We start from the raw sequence: 9,897 nt of genomic DNA, 5'->3' as shown, positions 1-9,897 counted from the left end.
CATTCTAACAGGAAAAGGCCATAGAATCCTAGTGATGCCTCAGGTTTTGGAATTTATATTTTTCACATTCTGTGCTGCTTTAGTGTGTGGGTCTGAGCTTCATATCAGGGCATGGTGAGCTCTGTGCACAGAGCAGGGAGACAAAACAATTCCTGCTCCAGCTGGGCACCAAGGACAAATGATCCAAATCTCAGCCCAGGAGCACAAACACCGTGGGGTGGAGAGAGAAAAACAAGCAGGGTGGGAGTGCCTGGGCTAAAGCTGGAATGGGACAATGAACTGCAAGGTGCAAATGGAGCAGAACTGATCCCAGGGAGAGAGCCCGGGAGCGCTCGTGCATTTTGGGGCCATTTTGGTTCATCTTGGGTGCAGCCCTGGCTGGGCTCTGGTGCTGCCCCATGGAGGTCTCCTAATAAATCCCTTCTTTATTCTTTAACTCAGTCTAGCCTTTGTTCTAGGTCAGCCTTCACAAGGCATCACTTTCTGGTGACTGCAGCAGGACGGAAGGAATCTGGAAAAACTCTCTGGACCAGAGTCAGAGGAATGGTTTGGTTTGGAAGGGAGCTGAAATGTCATCCAATTCCAAACCCTAGGACCACCTAGGGACAACTTCCACTACCCCAGGTTGCTCCAAGCCCTGCCCAGCCTGGCCTTGGACACTTCCAGATCCAGGGGCAGCCACAGCTGCTCTGGGCCATTTGTGCCAGGGCCTCCCCACCCTCTGAGTGAAGCTGATAAAGGGTGGATTCTTCCCTAGATTATCCAGGAACCCCCTACCATGACCTCACATACCCCACAGCATCGCAAACACCTATACTCTCTGGAAAGGAAAAAGCACAAGGAAACATTCCCAAATCCAGGAGCATGGGTCTCAGTGCCTGTATGGGGCATCCTAAATATCCCAGATTTTTCCTGGGCAAAGCAAAGATGTTCCAATCTGCTTTTTCTGAGTGCAGGTTGCCATCCCAGGAGTGTGCAGGTGTTCCCACTATGTGGTTTGCACAGGTGACAAAGATCCTCTGATTATTCCAACACAAGGCAATTTAGAAAAAGCCTGAGGAAGGTGCTTTGGATTCATCCCTGAGAAATCCCTGTTGCTCCACTGACTCTATAGACAATCTAGGGAGATTTGGGCCCTAACTTTTACCCACCTATCTTTAGAACTAAATGCATATTCTGCCTCCCCATTGTAGCTGCTGTAAATTTAATTTTAGATTTCATCTTGCTCCACTCTACATAGACTTTTAACACGTGCAAGGAAAGAAAGGCAATTGAAACCTAACATAATGACAGCCAGCGCTCCAGGAAGCTTCCATTGTCCTTCCATATCCACCAGCTGCACCAGTCACAATTCACAGCTTCATGTTTTTAAAAATTAGGGTAACACAATAATACAAATATAGAGTTTCTCATCGTATTTCAATGTTTTTGCTGCTTTTACCCAGCTGAAGTTTGGACATGCCAAGTATTACACAACAAATTGTATTAGGAATATGGATGTTATGATTCAGCTAGAGTCTGGGCTTGTGCAAACATCTGTGTTCAAACATTTGTGTCAAGAAAGGTTCAGGGTTTCATTCAAGCTTGATGCCCTTGAAAGTACCAAATATTTTGTATATAAGTTGTCTGATATTACCTAAATGAGCCCAGAGTTCTTTCTGGGGGCAAATGCATCCTTTTATAGACTTTCCAAAGCTGAACCATGAAATAGAAACTCTTCTTAAATAGATTAATTGCTAATTAGACATTAGCCATCCATGGGATCACTTTGCTTTAGGTTCTTGAAATTAATTTGCCAGGCAGGGCTGTGAATGATGTTCCTGAGAAAGCTCAATCCCTGTTGACTTCAAGGTTCCCCTTTGCTATTGGAAAGTAAAACTTCCCAGGGTCCTGTACTCCTGACCACTCCCAAGTAGCCATGGATGCCTGCCCATGGCCATTCCTGTTCCTCTACAGGCCTGCTGCCTGTAGTTCTGTGATAAATTACTGTATAGTCCAGAATTTGGTAAGGGCAGTGCACAAAATAAACACAGGAACACAGAATGGATGGAGGGAAGTGATACAGGGCACACAGGGTGGCTGGTTTGTGGATTTTAATAGCACTCAGAAGGATTTTCACCTTGGTTGAACTCTGTGCCCTACTGCCCTGGAGTTTCACCTGTTTGAACAAGAGGTTTTCACCTTTTTCAATAATTTTATTATCAGGTTTATAGGTTTGGATAAAAACAGAACCCCAGAAACTCAATACACTCCCCTGCTCATGATTTCCTGAACTTCCTGGTCTGTCATGCCCTAAAGTTTGCCATGAGCTGCCCTCATTGTGCCTTTTCCTCTGTTTTGTTTCTATTCTTGTCTTAGAGCAGGAATTGAGAAGCTGGTGGAAAATGATCATGTAGTGCTAATATTGGCCCATTTTTTGTAGCACTTCTGGAAAATTTCTGCCTCTTTCTCATCTTTTCCTTTACACTTTATTTTCAAGGTCATGACAAGTACCATTATCAATTAGAGCTGATATCTCAATTTAATCTCTTCTCCCTTCAGCTTGTGCTCAGTCCCCTGCTCTGAAGGGTGTATCCTTGCTCCTAGACAAAACCCTGGAGGGACCATTTAATAATTCATTTTTCCTTTGCCATTGAAAGCAAACAGAACAATGTTTCCTGGAAGCATGGGAGCCAAACAGAAACTCTTGACTAAAAGAGCCTGTTAAGTGCAATTGCTGGAAGCAGTCATAGTTTTTCTTTTTTTTTTTTTCCTCCCTGAAAAGTAAATGGAGCACTTGCAGGTATCAATCTGCCCAAAAGACAGATGTGACTGTAAAAACAACAAGCTGCAACACACACTTGATTTCCTTTGGGGATCTCCAACTTTTTCTTGTTTCACCATTTCACATTATTGCTTAATCAAGAAGAACCTGGCATGAAATAAAGGGGAGAGAGAGAAATGATGGACCTGCCTGATGCTATATCCTATCAGTGCTGTGTGGGAAGAGTGTTACTGTGTTTTCTGTCTTGGAGCCAGATCTGATTTACTCAAAATTATTTAACATTGTTCAAGGAGTGAAAGAGGAACTAAATTATATTCCTATCTGGCTTTACAGTGGTTTGTGTTGCCATGGCAATGTGAAATGGTTTTTTTTGTGATACTAGGGAGAGGCAGTTCGTGCTTTCATGTGGGCTGTAAGAAACCTGACCTCAGCTATGTCTTGTCAAGACTCAAGCCAGGCAAGGGAGTGAATCTCAAACACCTATTGCAACCTGTGAAAAAAGACCTGTGATGTGCCAATTTTACACATTTTCCTTGCCAATCCATGTCATTCAATTTCTGTTAATCTTCTAAGTGCACCTCAAGGAGCCTTTCTTTGTAAACATTATTGATAAAGGACACCTGATCTCATAGACTGGGATTTATTTGCCACACGTGGGTATTTTGTCTCTGGGACATTTTTTTTCCATTTGTGTCATTTCTGAGGCTGCCAGATTTAGATCACTTTTAATTAACCTTTGCCTAGAGAATGCACAGAAAATGCTTTATGACTCTAAGTTCACATTTCCATTTCCATGGTTTGTAGGGAAAAGACTGGAAGGAATGGGAGAGTTGTACTTCACTACCGAAAAAGAAAATAAGAAAACCCTTCAAGAAGGCTCAAGAATTTTCAAGATTTGCCATAAGCAGCTTGGATGAAGCCACCTTCGAATAGAAGGGTGTGCTGGTTTTGCTAGACCCACCAGAGGGGTAGATTTTAGTTGTTTTATTAGAAGTATATCACACTACTTGCTCTTGGCTCTAGCAGACAAGAACTTGATAATTTTATTTACTATTTTAAACATATCCTGAAATATGTCTTGGTGACATTTTAGGAGGGTGTCACTCTCAGTTGTCACCTCTCTCTGCCCAATATGTGCACAGAAATGAGCTTTTCCAAAACTGAGCTCCAACAAGGTAGTCCTCCTGTTATGAGCAGTCTGGAGTGGATGTTTTTGGAGAACTTGGAGAAATGACTGATTTCTGTCTCCTGCTCAAGCTCTGGCAGGAATGAAGCTGCGATTCTGCTCAGAACTTGAACTTTTGGCTTTGAGGGGCTTTAAAGACAACCTGGTCCCTGTGTGAATGCTTTGGTGATTTGGGCACTTGAGATTCACATGTTTGAGTTTTGTTTCTGTCCTTACTGAACACTTTGGCTTGTCACATGAGGGCTCCTCACATGGATTTTCAAGCACTTCATGCTTCTATTGCATCTGACCTTTTGTCAAAGCATCCAGAGTGGTTAATTATTATGCTGTGGTTTCCACTGCATGAACAATAGCCTCTTTCTTTCCCTAAAGGATTGTTTGTCCAATTAACTGCCTTTGTCTGATATTGTTAAAAAGCCTTGACTTTGGCTCCTTGATACATAATAGCTCTTTCCTGAACCCATTCAAACTTTGAATTCATTGTTAAATTTTAATAATGGCCTCAGAAAAACCGTAGGGTTTCACCACTATGCATTTTTCCAAATATAAACTAGCATAAATGATCTAAATTGTGCCCAGTCTTATGAGCTTTGTTTAGTAAAGTCACTTGGATGTTTTGCATGAATAAAGAAGATGGAATAGAAATGGAAGAGCTGCAGAGTCTGCAGATTTAATTAATGGCAATGTATGGGATTTAGTGGTAGCTGAGGTATGGAAACTGGTGGGATCGCCCACTGTGCCAGGCTGGATCCTCAGACTGGCATCTGACTTCCATGTGACTCAATAAAAAGTGGGTGTAGGTGCATAAAACTGTGCATGGGGTCTTACATATGGAAAAAAAGCACAGATGTGGGCCAGAGTTTTGTAAAATAACTGATGAGTCTGTGTGGGACACACATCTCCAACTCTTGCTAGCCCAGTGAAGATATAAAACAACTCTTGGGTGAGTTTTGATGGATTTGCAGGTGGCAGCTGATATTAAGTTGATACACATTATTTGGACAGCTGTTTTTATTGCTCCTTTAAGAGTTCTGGATTTTTTTTTTAAATTACAGTTTTTTAATGTGGGAAGGAAAAATTATCTCTTCATACAGCATTCTGCAGCATTTTGAAGCAGATTATTATTTTTAATAATGCTAGGATACTGCATAATTCTGTTATTCCAGGGAAGATGTATTTTGACTTGCAAGGCAAGACTTATAAATTTAGATGTTGGCAAGGCAGGACTTCACTTGTGAGCTGATTTTCTAAAGGCCCAATAAAGTCACTACAAGTCTACTGAATTCACTCAGTGAAACATGAAAATTCTTCAGATGATAAAATTGGGTTTAACTGATAATTGAAAACTTCCCTGACAACATTGATGGGATCCTGATAGACTCTAATAGAAACCTGTCTCCCTTGTATATGCCTGTACAGATTTATATAATCAGGACACCAAGACAGGATCTGTAGTTTTGAAGAGAAAATTTTTAAAAGCCACAAAAAATCCATCAAAAATAAAAGGATTTGCAATATTTGACAGGGATCTTTACACTCCAGTTTTTACCTTATAGCTGAGTTTGACACTAAAAGGCAAATATATAAATTATCAAAAATAAAATGTATTTCCTTGACAGAATGACAAGCACTGGAGAAGACTTTAAATGTATTCTTGTCTGGTGAGAAAGAAGGATTTTATATTCAACTGTGTCAACTGCCTCTCAATCACATCTAGATATAGACAGAAATTATTTGCCAGTCCTGAAATAGAAATCCAACAGAACACTAAAATTTTAGTACACAGTTGTCTGATTAATCCGTGCCTCAGGCTGGTGGAGGCAGTTTTGCTGCTTTGCAGAGATTTTCAAGATCTCAGTCTTAGATTAGACCTGGGACACAACTGGGGGCATTCCCTGGGGATACCTGGAGCTAAAATCTTCTCTAATGGTGATGGAAGTAGGAAAGACAAGGTTTGGGGTCTTGGGATGTAGGAGAAACCTTGAATTTGGATATATAAAGCAATGTTTCTAACAGGAGGGGAAGCTAAATGTCTTTGTATAAATCTTTCTCTGTCCATGTCTGTGGCCTCCAACAGCCACCTAAAGTCAAGAAATCTCTGGCAGTGACATAAAAGTTCCATTTTCCCTTATGCAAATCCAGTTGGTAGTTCACTCAGCTGTCCCACCTTCTGCCTGATGATTACGTGTGGAAGCCTGAACCCTCCCAACCCCTCTGGAGCTGAGATTTCAGCTGAGATTGAACCCAGAGGCTGGAGAGGGGCTGGGAACACAGACCCTGTGAGGAACCCCTGAGGGAGCTGGGGGTGCTCAGCCTGGAGAAAAGGAGACTCAGGGCTGCCCCCATCACTCTCTGCAGCTCCTGAAAGGTGCCTGTGCTCAGCTGGGGCTGGGCTCTTTCTGCAGCAGCACTGACACAGCCAGAGACACAGCTTCAAGAGAAATACAGGTTGGATATTAGGAAAAAGTTTTTTACAGAAAGAGTGCTGAAGTTCTGGAATGGCTGCCCGGGGTGGTGGTGGAGTCTCCATCTCTGAGTGTGTTTAACAAAGCCTGGATATGGCACTGGGTGCCAGGGTTTAGTTGAGGGGTTGGGCTGGGTTGAACTCAATGATTTTAAGGTCTCTTCCAACCTGGTCATTCTGTGAATTCTGTGAATTTTCCCAGGAGTGGATTCTCCCTTAAACACCCTCATTTGTACAAGGTCGGCCCTGCTGCCTTTCCTGCTGCACTTCAATCCCTCAGGATCCCTGGGATGCAAACAGGCCCTTGCTGCTCCGTGCACTTCTGTTTAAGGCAATCCCAGAGGAGTGGTAAATAAAGGAAACTGTCTGCAACCTGGAGTTTTAAAAATAGAAGCAGATGGCTGGAGCTGTGCAACCAGCTGGGCTGCAGTTTGTAAAAGCTCGTGAGCGATTTTAAGGTCAGGCCTGCACTGTGGGAACAAACAGCCCCTGTTGTGTTTGAACTGGAGACTGAAAAATGAGCCACAGCAGGAGCTGCTCTCTGATTCTTTTCAGAGCCTTTCAGGAAAAGTTGTCCTGCTTTGTTCCTTCAGCCAAGCAGACTGGAGATGGGACGGGGCTGGCTGTGCTACAGAGAACATCCCTTGTCAGAATGCTGAATTCTTTTTGCATGTCTCCCTTTCTTTTATCTTTTATTTCAGATATTCTTCATTAACTTTTAACCTGACATGGTTTGCTTCACCTCTTCTTCACATTGGAATATGTCATGCCCCAATTTTAGAATCATAGAATGTTTGGGTTGAAAAGGAGCTTAAAGTTCGTTTCATTCCAACCCACTGCCATGGGCTGGGACACATTTTACTGAACCAGATTGCTCATATTCCACCTGGTCCTGAACAATTTTAGGGTTGAGGCATCCACAAACTCTCTGGTATTGGTATCTTTCTTTTCTTAACACCTGTCCGTGATGACGATGAGGATGATGATGCCTCAGGTTGTAGCTTTTATTATTTTCAGATTCTGTGCTACTTTAGTGTGTGGGTCTGAGCTTCATATCAGGGCATGGTGAGCTCTGTGCACAGAGCAGGGAGACAAAACAATTCCTGCTCCAGCTGGGCACCAAGGACAAATGATCCAAATCTCAGCCCAGGAGCACAAACCCCGTGGGCTGGAGAGAGAAAAACAAGCAGGGTGGGAGTGCCTGGGCTAAAGCTGGAATGGGACAATGAACTGCAAGGTGCAAATGGAGCAGAACTGATCCCAGGGAGAGAGCCCGGGAGCGCTCGTGCATTTTGGGGCCATTTTGGTTCATCTTGGGTGCAGCCCTGGCTGGGCTCTGGTGCTGCCCAAGGCGCATCCATGGAGGCCTTTGAATAAATCCCTGCTTTATTCTTTAACTCAGTCTAGCCTTTGTTCTAGGTCAGCCTTCACAAGGCATCAATGATGATGATGATGATGATGATGATGATGTATTTCACACCTTTGTCAATGCCTTAAAAGGAATTTGTTCTCTCAGTTCTGCAGCATCTTTCCTCATTGGCTTCCAGAGCAGGTGCTCTTCACCCCTCAGCACACCAGGCAAGCAGCACTGGGCTGCTCAGCTCCCACCCTTCTCACAGGGCTTCTGGCACATCCATGTATTCAGGACACCCATATCTTGGAGCAGGTAAAATTAGGAGTTTCTTTTTCATTTTCCCTGCTAAAATACCCAGTTGCATTCCCACTGAACAGCTTTGACTTGGACTGTGAATGATGGACCATTTATTTTTGTTTTTATTCTCTTTTTATTGTCTTGAATCTTTGAAAGTCTTGAATTCCTTTATATTTTTTTTCCCACAGAAGAAAGATACTTTTCTTAAATGTATCAGGTTTGAAAAAGATGTTCTAAAGCATTTTACAGACATGGATTTCCTTCTGATTGTGTCTAGAGCATTTCTATAAAATGCTGTAGAAGTTGCTGTTTCTATTTTCAGCTGGCTGAAAATATCTGGATGTCCTTCTTGATTTCTTGCCTTTACCAAGCCACCTCATTAGAATTTGAAATGACAATAAATAATAGGCTGATAAACAAAATAGGGACATAAGTAAAAGCTGAACTACCTGAAGGCAAAGCTCACATTTCTTCCAGTGAGCACCAAATCTTTGATGGCATCCCAGTGGTGAAGGACATGTGTCATCCTTCAGTGATGGAGTTCTGAAGAATATTTGTGTTGAACAGGAAAACCACATCCCTGAGCTGTCAGGACAGGACTTGATGCCTCTTGCAGAGAGATATCAGTGCAATCTGAGCAGCAGAAAGGCAGAAATCATATGGTGGGTACAGTGTCCAGCCTGTGTTTGCTGCCATTATGTCACTGAGGAACTCCTCCCCTGAGGTGAGGGAGAGACAGGAAATCTAAAACCAGCATTTATTCCAGCAAATGTAATATTCAAGAGCTTTCTCCATGGATTAAGTCATTTCAAGGCTTTGTCAGAGAGCTTAAAACAATCTGAAGGGTGGCCAAAAGCAATGACGGCTGCTAGACTGGGCTGCAGCTGGGACTGAGAGGCTGACAATGGCTGAGGTGGGAGAGGGAAGTGCTGCTGCCCACGCAGATAAGTCACTGGATGGGAAAGCTTTGCCAAGCCAAGGTCTGCTGCAGTGGAAAGCACATTGTCTTCAGCGCTCTCAACTGTGCCACAGCCCTCCTGCACCATGGGGAGTTAATACCTTGAGTTCTGTTGGTTTCTCTGGGTCTGGATTGAAGGCACTTGAGACAGTAGTTCATGTTCGGACTCAGGTGTTTATTATTTCTTATCAGTAAAACAGTCTTAAAACCATTAGCAAGGCAGAAAATGGCCAACAATCTCTTGTTCCAAGGTCGTTTAAGACTAAACTATCCAATGAAGAACTGACACCTGGATTATTTTCCCTTTTAACCCAATAACTGATCCCACAGAGCTGCAATGGGGACTTTTCTGCCCAATTACAAAATGCCCCCCAAACCCAAGAAGAAGGAAGAAGAAGGTAAAGAAGAACAACCAGCCTCCACCCTATAACCTCCATCTTGCTTCATATTTATTTCTATATTCTAAGACCCCAAACTCTAAGTTTTCCACCCTGTGATATTACATACTTCTAACCACACGCACACTCATAATCCCAGTACTATCAATCAATTTTGGAAGCCTTCTCCACATCCTCAGGTCAAATGCAATGTTCTCTTGTGGGTCTGTGCCTTTAGGCACAGAAAGTTTAAAATTCTCAGCATCCAGGATTCCAGCAAGTTCCTTTGGGTGCTTCTTGCCCAGCCTCCTTTTTACTGGCTGGAAAAGAGGGATGAGCACAACACACTGTGATTTAGTGACAGAAAGGCCCTTTGAAGACAATCAAAACACAGCCTGAAGATACTGGGAGGGGATAAGACCAGTGCAGCTTGCCAAGGGAAACCTCCACAATTTTTGGTTGAAGTGTACTGGACACAGAGAGGTTTCTCCCAGGAG

The sequence above is a fragment of the Zonotrichia leucophrys genome, chromosome 2 (genome assembly GCF_028769735.1).
Source record: "Zonotrichia leucophrys gambelii isolate GWCS_2022_RI chromosome 2, RI_Zleu_2.0, whole genome shotgun sequence".
NCBI classification, from domain to species: Eukaryota; Metazoa; Chordata; class Aves; order Passeriformes; family Passerellidae; genus Zonotrichia; species Zonotrichia leucophrys.
The sequence above is the reverse complement of the archived record's forward strand: the minus strand, read 5'-3'. Positions refer to the sequence as shown.